The sequence below is a fragment of the Sinocyclocheilus anshuiensis genome, unplaced genomic scaffold, assembly GCF_001515605.1.
Source record: "Sinocyclocheilus anshuiensis isolate Anshui unplaced genomic scaffold, SAMN03320099.WGS_v1.1 scaffold1091, whole genome shotgun sequence".
Classification (NCBI taxonomy): Eukaryota; Metazoa; Chordata; class Actinopteri; order Cypriniformes; family Cyprinidae; genus Sinocyclocheilus; species Sinocyclocheilus anshuiensis.
The window spans coordinates 409,902-419,351 of record NW_015544196.1 but is presented as its reverse complement, the minus strand read 5'-3'; positions in this window follow the sequence as shown (position 1 = coordinate 419,351).

The window sequence follows — 9,450 nt, the reverse complement described above, 5'->3', positions numbered from 1 at the left end:
TAATTTTACGGTAGTATACCGTTTTTGGAAGTGAAAAATACCGTTTAATTGACAGTGAATAACCGTAAATTGACATTCCCAGAATTCCCTGCGTTACATTTCAAATTTGATGTTTTTTTGTTGAAATAACTATGTTTCTTCTTAGTTTATTCTTATCAGTTTTGTATATTAGGGTTGTGTGTTACACCTAATGTTGTTAAATGAATGTTTATTGCATTATTTTAGTTTCATGTGTGTTACCATGATGGTGTTTGGTGTTTGTGTGAATGACACTGTGCACCTTCTATACATGTTATTATTTAAAAGCTGCTTGTGATGGGCTTTGGTTCATCACGTGACTCTCATCACCACCTGCATTTGGTGGTTATCAGTGTATTACAAAGGTACAAAACAGATTTCAGTACTTCAATAGGTTGGTATAGTAACATTATATCAGTTAATGAAATTACGGTATTAAACTGTAAATTTAAGTTAAAACCGTAAAACCTAAAACGTTGCTACCGTATTTTTTACGGTAAAATTCTGGCAACCACAGCTGCTGTTTTTTTACCGTAAATTTTACGGAATTTTTTTTACAGTGTATGTATGGTACATAATATATGGAACACAAAACCAGTCATAAGTCGCTGGGGTATAGTTGTAGCAATCGCCAAAAATACATGGGTCAAAATGATCGATGTTTCTTTTATGCCAAAAATCATTAGGATATTAAGTAAAGATCATGTTCCATGAAGATATTTAGTAAATTTCCTACCGTAAACATATCAAAACTTTATTTTTGATTAGTAATATGCATTGCTAAAAACTTAATTTGGACAACTTTAAAGATGATTTTCTCAATATTTAGATTTGTTTGCACCCTCAGATTCCAGATTTATTAATAGTTGTATCTCAGCCAAATAGTGTCCTATCCTAACAAACCACACATCAATGGAAAGCTTATTTATTCAGCTTTCAGGTGATGTATAAATCTCAATTTCGAAAAATTGACCCTAATGACTGGTTTTGTGCTCCGGGCAGGGTCACATATACTGTAGTATTATACTGTCATTGCTGTACCTTCTTTAATAAGGAACAGATTTCACGTTTACTGTAAATGCAAAACCAGGTAACTGAGGAAATAAACCAAACTGGGTGACGAAGTTAGCTCAAATTCACAACCAATTACTGGAAAAACTGGGTCAGCTGAGTGAAAACGCGAAAAAAGATGGGGGAGGAATAGAAAGCAGCTCTGCAGAGATGATAGGAGGGGTTTAAAGACCGAATATAACGCTTTACTCGATCCTGTCTGTCGTATTTCATTCACAGGACATCATTTTGAGATCCTCAAATGAGCGACACTTCACGTTTCAGGACAAACGTCGAGAGATAATAACAGCGGTGGGGCATAATGGTGTAAGTAAGCTATTACGTTGTTAATCGCGCAAATATCGCCGAATTTGTAACCGTTTAGCGAAATTTAACAAAAGGAGACGCGGCTGTTTTGGGCTAATTATCAGGCTAGCGGCGTATTCAGCGGTCACGCGACTGTTTTTTTAACATTCACGTGGAACATATGTAAGCTTTAGGTGTTATATTTCATTTCTAAATGTTGAATTGTAAGCGTTAAAGCCGCTGAATGTGGAAAAAAATCTGTATTTTATGCGTCTTCCGTAGCGGATGGTGACCCGTCATATGACTAACGTTAGTTAGCCGTTGTTAGCTCGAGATGTTTGCAACACATTTTAACGTGTCAAATATGATTTAGGCATCAAAACTGTGTGAATATCACTATCAAACAACATAAACCTCGTCTTGGTTGGTTTATACGTTAATGTTTAGTAAATCTATCGATTTGTTGCGTGTTGGAGCGTTTAAAATGGCATTAGGCTAATACGTGCGGGTTACCATTTGTTTTAATGTAACGTTACTTCATATTAACACGTATTTATATCCATTTTTTTAAACGTGTTTTCTTTTCATTTTCTTCATGAATGCAATAATATTAAGATTGCAAATGGTTTGAATGTACAGTAAACGTCAAATAGAGATTAAATATGTGAAGTGGCAAAAATTAACACTATTAAATGGCTTTATTTGACTTTTTAACCATTATATTATTATTTCCGCCTTACAAATATGAGTCATTTCTTATTTTAGCACGTCTTGTTGTTCTTGTTGGATAAGATCACAGGAGGAGGAGGAGTCACAGCTTCTGTGTGCTAAACTATTCTGACAAATCAAGTATATTTTCATTAATTTTCCCTTTTTATTTTGTCTTTTCAGTGATGCATCTCCATGTGCACCAGTGGTTTACGTTCTCTGTGCTTGCAGATAACCAGTGACTGTAACATGAGGACCGGTGGAGAATGATATCTCATCCTGAAGGTTGTTGCAGAAAGCCAGAGAAAATGAACAGGTTGAACGGATACGTGATAATTTATTTAGTGTCCGTGATTAGTTTCTGTGCGGCAGAGGCTTTGAACATCTCTGCGGTGGATGGAGACGGAAGAGAGAACGGGACCAGGGCAGATGGAGGCGGCTCGGTTCCCCTGGTGCTCAGCAAAGTGAGCCAGATCATCGCCCGCGAGGGGAACTGTGCTTTAATTGACTGTAATATCACCGGGGACCCTTTTCCAAACATCCAGTGGTTCAACTCGCACGGACACCTGCTTGATACTAAGAAAAGTGGTACGTTTACTGTAAAAATCACCTTCTGACTCCAATGCATTCTCATATATCACTGGACCCACACTTGGTCACTTTATACGTTTATTTGATTCTGTAGGTGTAATCCATTTATACTAAATATAAATCTGATCTACTGTTCCTGTACTATACGCACGTCATGTAATTGAGTTTGCTTCCATTATAATTGCGTATGGCAGGTAGTGTTTAATTTAGTCATTGCTCCAAGTGTAAAGACGTCCTGATGGGTTTGTGAGTATGTACAACAAAACGAATAATTTCATTACAACAACCATTTTCAAGGGTTTACATTAGCATTCAAAAGTTTTGGGTCTGTATGATTTTTTTTCTCACCAAAGTTGCATTGATTTGATATAAAATACAGTAAAACAGTAATAATGTGAAATATTATTACAATTTAATATTGCAGCATCATTACTCCGGTCTTCAGTGTCACGTGATCCTTCAGAAATCATTCTAATATGCTGATGCAAATTTCTTTAACGTGTTATAGGATTTTGTATTGATTTTTAGGATTTTTTTTAATATACAATCACGCTTAATGTTTTATTTTGGGAATGACCACAGTGGATATTTTGCATTATTTATTACATGCACTCTTTATGCAACGATTTGATCTTTAAATCTGGTGATGTAAAATGTGACAGCTGGAGTACTAGTTATAGACGCCTGATAGAGTTCCTGATGATGAGTGACTTTTGCAGGATTACTGATGGTGTCGTGCAAGCTTAGTTAATGAGAAATACTAACAATGCTTTTACTGAAGTAACATGGAAACATTCCTGCTATTCAGTTGAGCCTGGGACGTGAATTGGACGGGGTGTGTTACTGTGTGAACTAAAGACCATTCGACAGGTTTCATCTCGCACAGCATTTATGAAGAGAATGACACCGCAGGCTTCAATTTATATTGAGTGAATAGTTCACCCAAAAATGAAAATTTGCTGAAAATGTACTCACCCTCAGACCATCCAACATGTGGATGAGTTTGTTTGTTAATCTGAATAGATTTGGAGAAATGTAGCATTACGTCACTTGCTCATCAATGGATGTTCTGCAGTGAATGGGTGCCGTCAGAATGAGAGTCCAAACAGCTGATAAAAACATCACAATAATCCATAAGCAATCCACACCCCTCCAGTCCATCAGTTAATGCCTTGTGACGTGAAAAGCTGTGTTTGTAAGAAACAAATACATCAAGGAGTTTTTGGATTCAAACCATTGTTTCTGGCTAAAATACACAAGTCTATAATCCATAGAAATGCTATATCCTCTTAAAGTCATTTCGTCTGAATCGGGAGAGAAATATGCACAGATCAAGCACCGTTTACAAGTAAACAAATAAACAAATATATTGATGAATTTTTATGAAAGGACTTTTTATATGGACTTTTTCACTCAAGGATGTGTTATTTAGGATTATGGACTTGTATTTTAGCCGACGGTTTTGAAGTTATTACACCTTATTGATTTGTTTCTTACAAACACGCAGCTTTTCACTTCACAAGGCATTAATTGATGGACTGGAGTGGTGTGGATTATTGTGATGTTTTTATCAGCTGTTTGGACTCTTTCTGATGGCACCCATTCACTGCAGAGCATCCATTGCTGAGCAAGTGATGTAATGCTAAAATTCATTTTTGGGAGAACTATTCTGTTAAACAAAATCATTTTTTATAACCAGGATGGTTTGACATAGTTGTACTTACTTAATGTGGATGTCAAAGCTAACATCTAAGTATTTGCAACCCATTTTACTGTCCTACTGAAACAGGATATTTAAGAAAAGAAAAAAGTGTGAAGTTGAACTTCATTTTAACTATCGTTAATCTGTTGTGGAGGACTAACTACTTCCTGAAAGACTACCAGCACTCGTAAAAATAAGCAGCACTTTGGCCTAGATTACATCAGCTGAAGGAATTCATCATTACATGTTGTTCATTCACATTAAGACCAGGATTTCACATTATGAAACTAAATATAGTACATTTTAATTTCATACTATTGACTTTGCACAGCTAATAGCCAGCAGTTAGAGATCAAATGATTTGACTTTACTTACAAAATGCATTGCTGAATTGTTTCATAAAGGTCCGATTAAAAGACCTCAGGTTGCTGCCAGTAAGTAATGCGTTGGTGAACTGGGGCCAAAAATGGAGTTATTGGTTTGGAGTTTATAAATTCCCATCAGCACTTTAAACGCAGGCGACTTCTGCATTATGTATGTGCGTCCTTTAGACAAGGTGGACGGTTTAAGAGTTTCTGCACAAACAAGGCAGAAACTGACCTTGGATCAGGGTCTTTGTTAATGCATGTCTGTGGGTTATGCAAAGTCAGTTAATTTAGCATGGCTGCATTGTTCACGGAACTATGTTTTGTACTTTCATCTTGAGGAACTGGATTTACAAAAAAAGGTGTTTACATGCACCAGCTATTTTGGAAGCATGTTTAGTCATGTCTTCAACTACGTTCCCAATTTGGTGGAAAGGTCGTAAATTGTTTACGCAAAACCTGATTTGCACACCTAGATATTTGCCTTTTTTCACAGGTTCACTTTGCATGTAACCTCCTTTATCAGCTTATTCAGTGTGAACTTTTTTTTTTTTTTTTGTAATGGAAGATGTCTGGCATTTTTTAGTTTATTACATCTGATGCATATTACCTAGAAAAGTGGGAAGCATTTGTTCTGGTATCTTGATTGTGATCTGGCACGGACTAATGTGATTGGTTGACTTTTATGAAACTGTTTATGAGATAGCAGGTTGCTATTTTCAGCAGATGGGTTAATCGCTGGATTTAATCATTTGTCAGGTTACTGGCATCAGATCTAGATCTCATATCTTAGAAGATAATATTAAGAAAAACTATTTAAAGTCAATTAGTTTGCGTTTATTGGTGTTCACCACAATTTACTGGGTATATATGAAATAAACAGGAATTGACTGAAAGAGATACAAGAATTTAGGTAGAATTGACATCTTTATAATATTTATACGTCCAATCATAGAGATTGGCAATGCACTCCATCTCTCGAATGAATCCATGACTTTTTTTATTAATGGGTCATAATTAATTGAAATGATCTCTTTTATATTTGGGACTATTTTAATTCCTAAATATGTAAACCCTTCCTGAGAATTGAAAAATTGCCTGTTGTTCGTAGAGTTTCTCCTTTCATCCCCATTTGCTATCTGTTTGTATTTTTTTAATTCTCCACGCTAGCAGTTTTCCTGATTTTTTTCCCCCTGATCATAATAGGACTGTTTTAGCCACATTCAATTCTTAGATATTTTACTACTAGTTATTTTATTATATTTGGCTTTTAGTAAACCAAGTTATTTCTGCTTTGCAGGGTCATTATTGCTAAACAGATGCTGTTCCAGTATTTTAATTTGTTTCCCCAAGTTTTCTAATTGTGCCTGATAAATTTTGGATCTATATCTTGTATAACTTAATATCTCCCCTCTAATATATGCCTTGAAGGCCTCCCATTTAACTGAGGCACTCGTCTGATTTGTATTGACTAAAAAGTATAGGTCTATCTTATTATCCAGAAATTTTACAAAATCATGATCAAGAAGCCAACTTGCTTGTAATCGAAATCTGGGAGGGGGGGAGGAGGAGTACAAGATTATCTATTTAGATTGTAAACGTAATAGGAGCATGATCGGACAATAGGATACTATCATACCTTCGCCACCAAACCATTAGAAATTCGAAAATCGATTCTTGAAAATGTTTATGTATTTGAAAAGCATGAATATTCTTTCTTGCTTGGATTGAGATACCTCAATCTCAACTAAATTTAAATCAGTCATATACTTCAAAAGAGTTTTTTTGGACTGTTGATGGGTACTATCTACTCCTGAAGAACGATCATACTCTGGGTTTAGTACACAATTAAAATCTCCTCCAATTACATAATTTCCGGGATATGCTGATATAGTGAAAAAGAAATTCTAATGTAGATGACCCTTCCTTTTTTCAGGAGCGTATATGCTTATTAAATTAATGTGACGTCAAAATTATACCATTAAGAATTATGTATCTCCCTAAGGGGTCTATATATTGCTGTTTTAGCTGAAATGGAACGGACTTATGTATAAGAATCATGACTCCTCTGGCTCGAGAGGTGAAAGATGCATTGAAAACTTGTCCTGGCCATCTCTTAGTGACTCTACTAATATCTTCTTTTAATAAATGAGTTTCTTGTAGAAAGATTATGTTTGATTTCATTCGTTTCAGTCGACCTAGTACTTATTTTTTTAATTCTCCACGCTAGCAGTTTTCCTGATTTTTTTCCCCCTGATCATAATAGGACTGTTTTAGCCACATTCAATTCTTAGATATTTTACTACTAGTTATTTTATTATATTTGGCTTTTAGTAAACCAAGTTATTTCTGCTTTGCAGGGTCATTATTGCTAAACAGATGCTGTTCCAGTATTTTAATTTGTTTCCCCAAGTTTTCTAATTGTGCCTGATAAATTTTGGATCTATATCTTGTATAACTTAATATCTCCCCTCTAATATATGCCTTGAAGGCCTCACATTTAACTAAGGCACTCGTCTGATTTGTATTGACTAAAAAGTATAGGTCTATTTTATTATCCAGAAATTTTACAAAATCATGATCAAGAAGCCAACTTGCTTGTAATCGAAATCTGGGAGGGGGGGAGGAGGAGTACAAGATTATCTATTTAGATTGTAAACGTAATAGGAGCATGATCGGACAATAGGATACTATCATACCTTCGCCACCAAACCATTAGAAATTCGAAAATCGATTCTTGAAAATGTTTATGTATTTGAAAAGCATGAATATTCTTTCTTGCTTGGATTGAGATACCTCCAAATCTCAACTAAATTTAAATCAGTCATATACTTCAAAAGAGTTTTTTTGGACTGTTGATGGGTACTATCTACTCCTGAAGAACGATCATACTCTGGGTTTAGTACACAATTAAAATCTCCTCCAATTACATAATTTCCGGGATATGCTGATATAGTGAAAAAGAAATTCTGAAAAAAGGACGGGTCATCTACATTAGGAGCGTATATGCTTATTAAATTAATATGTGATGTCAAAATTGTACTATTAAGAATTATGTATCTCCCTAACGGGTCTATATATTGCTGTTTTAGCTGAAATGGAACGGACTTATGTATAAGAATCATGACTCCTCTGGCTCGAGAGGTGAAAGATGCATTGAAAACTTGTCCTGGCCATCTCTTAGTGACTCTACTAATATCTTCTTTTAATAAATGAGTTTCTTGTAGAAAGATTATGTTTGATTTCATTCGTTTCAGTCGACCTAGTACTTAAGTTTTACCAAATTATTTAGTCCTCTTATATTCCAGCTACAAATATTTATCTCCGAGTTATTAACCATTTACCTACTTATATAACCATGTAGATGCAGCTGTGCCTGGGTGTATGATACAGAATATAGAACAGAAGGGAAAGGAGAAAAAAAAAACAAGCTTACATAAACAACCCCCCGCCATCCCACCCCACCTGCATTCCCCCAAATGGAAAGCATAATAATCCCCCTTACAATGAACTTTGGTTATGAAACATGTTTGATCCATATAATATGGAGCAACATTTAGCAAGCCTGCTCTCATTACTATCAGCCTGGGCTCGCTACCCAATGAAGAACATAACTGGGCCATGAATCTTATACTAAATCCCACCCTATAGAACATCGGCCTAGTTTAGATTGACTCATGTGCATCTATTCATGAACTTGTTTACTCGTATAAATGAAAATATTGGAGAAAGAAAAAAAAACATTTAAACTATACATTTAAACCAGCAAGGTGATTAGCCGAAATATTCCGGTTCTGCTGGAATATAATCAATTTCAATTCCACGCAAAATGTAAACATCTTGACAACTTGAACATAGAAATTATAGGGTATCCTTGACTTTGAAAACTAAACACAGAGTTCAAGTCCTTATGAGTCCACACTTACTTGTGTTACAGTGTTTAAGCAGTGGTACGTATTGACCGAACAAAGTCATCCGCCGCAGCGACAGATTTAAAGACATGACGCTGGCCATCGTGCGTGACTATCAGGTGCGCTGGGTAAAGCATCCCGTATCGAATTTCCATGTCTCTTAAGTTGTGCCTTTACTCCGTCAAGCTGTCGTTGGCGTGTCTCAGCTGATAGATCTGGAAAAAAGCTAATCCGTTGCCCTTCATATCTTAATTCCTTCATTTTCCTAGCCGCCCTCAAAGCCTTCTCCCTGTCCTGGTAATTCAGGAACTTCATCACAATCACTCTTGGAGTTGACGGGCGGTTCGGGTTAACTTGTCCTACGCGGTGCGCTCGTTCGATGACAGGTGGAGATCTGAACTCATCCTTCAGAATCGTGGGGAATAAATTCTCAATGAAGGCACACATATAAGATCCTTCTGTTTTTTCGGGCAGGCCAATTAGTCTCAGATTAGAACGCCTTCCTCTGTCCTCCAAATCCTGTACCTTGTTTCGTAGAAATTCTGTTGTTTCTTCGAGTTTAACTTTGTGTTGAAGGGCTGAGACGTCCTCTTCAGTTTGTGCGATCCTCTCTTCAGCCACTCCTATTCTTTGCGCTTGTGGTGTCAGTGAATTGTCTCGAACAATCGGCTTTCAAAGACTGAACCGCACGTAGGATATCGCCGTTTGTGGCCGCGTTATCTTCACTCTGTGGCTCGGCTAGCTTCTTGCTAGCTAGCACCTTGCCTTCCTCCATCTGCCCAGATGGCTTCGGATTCGG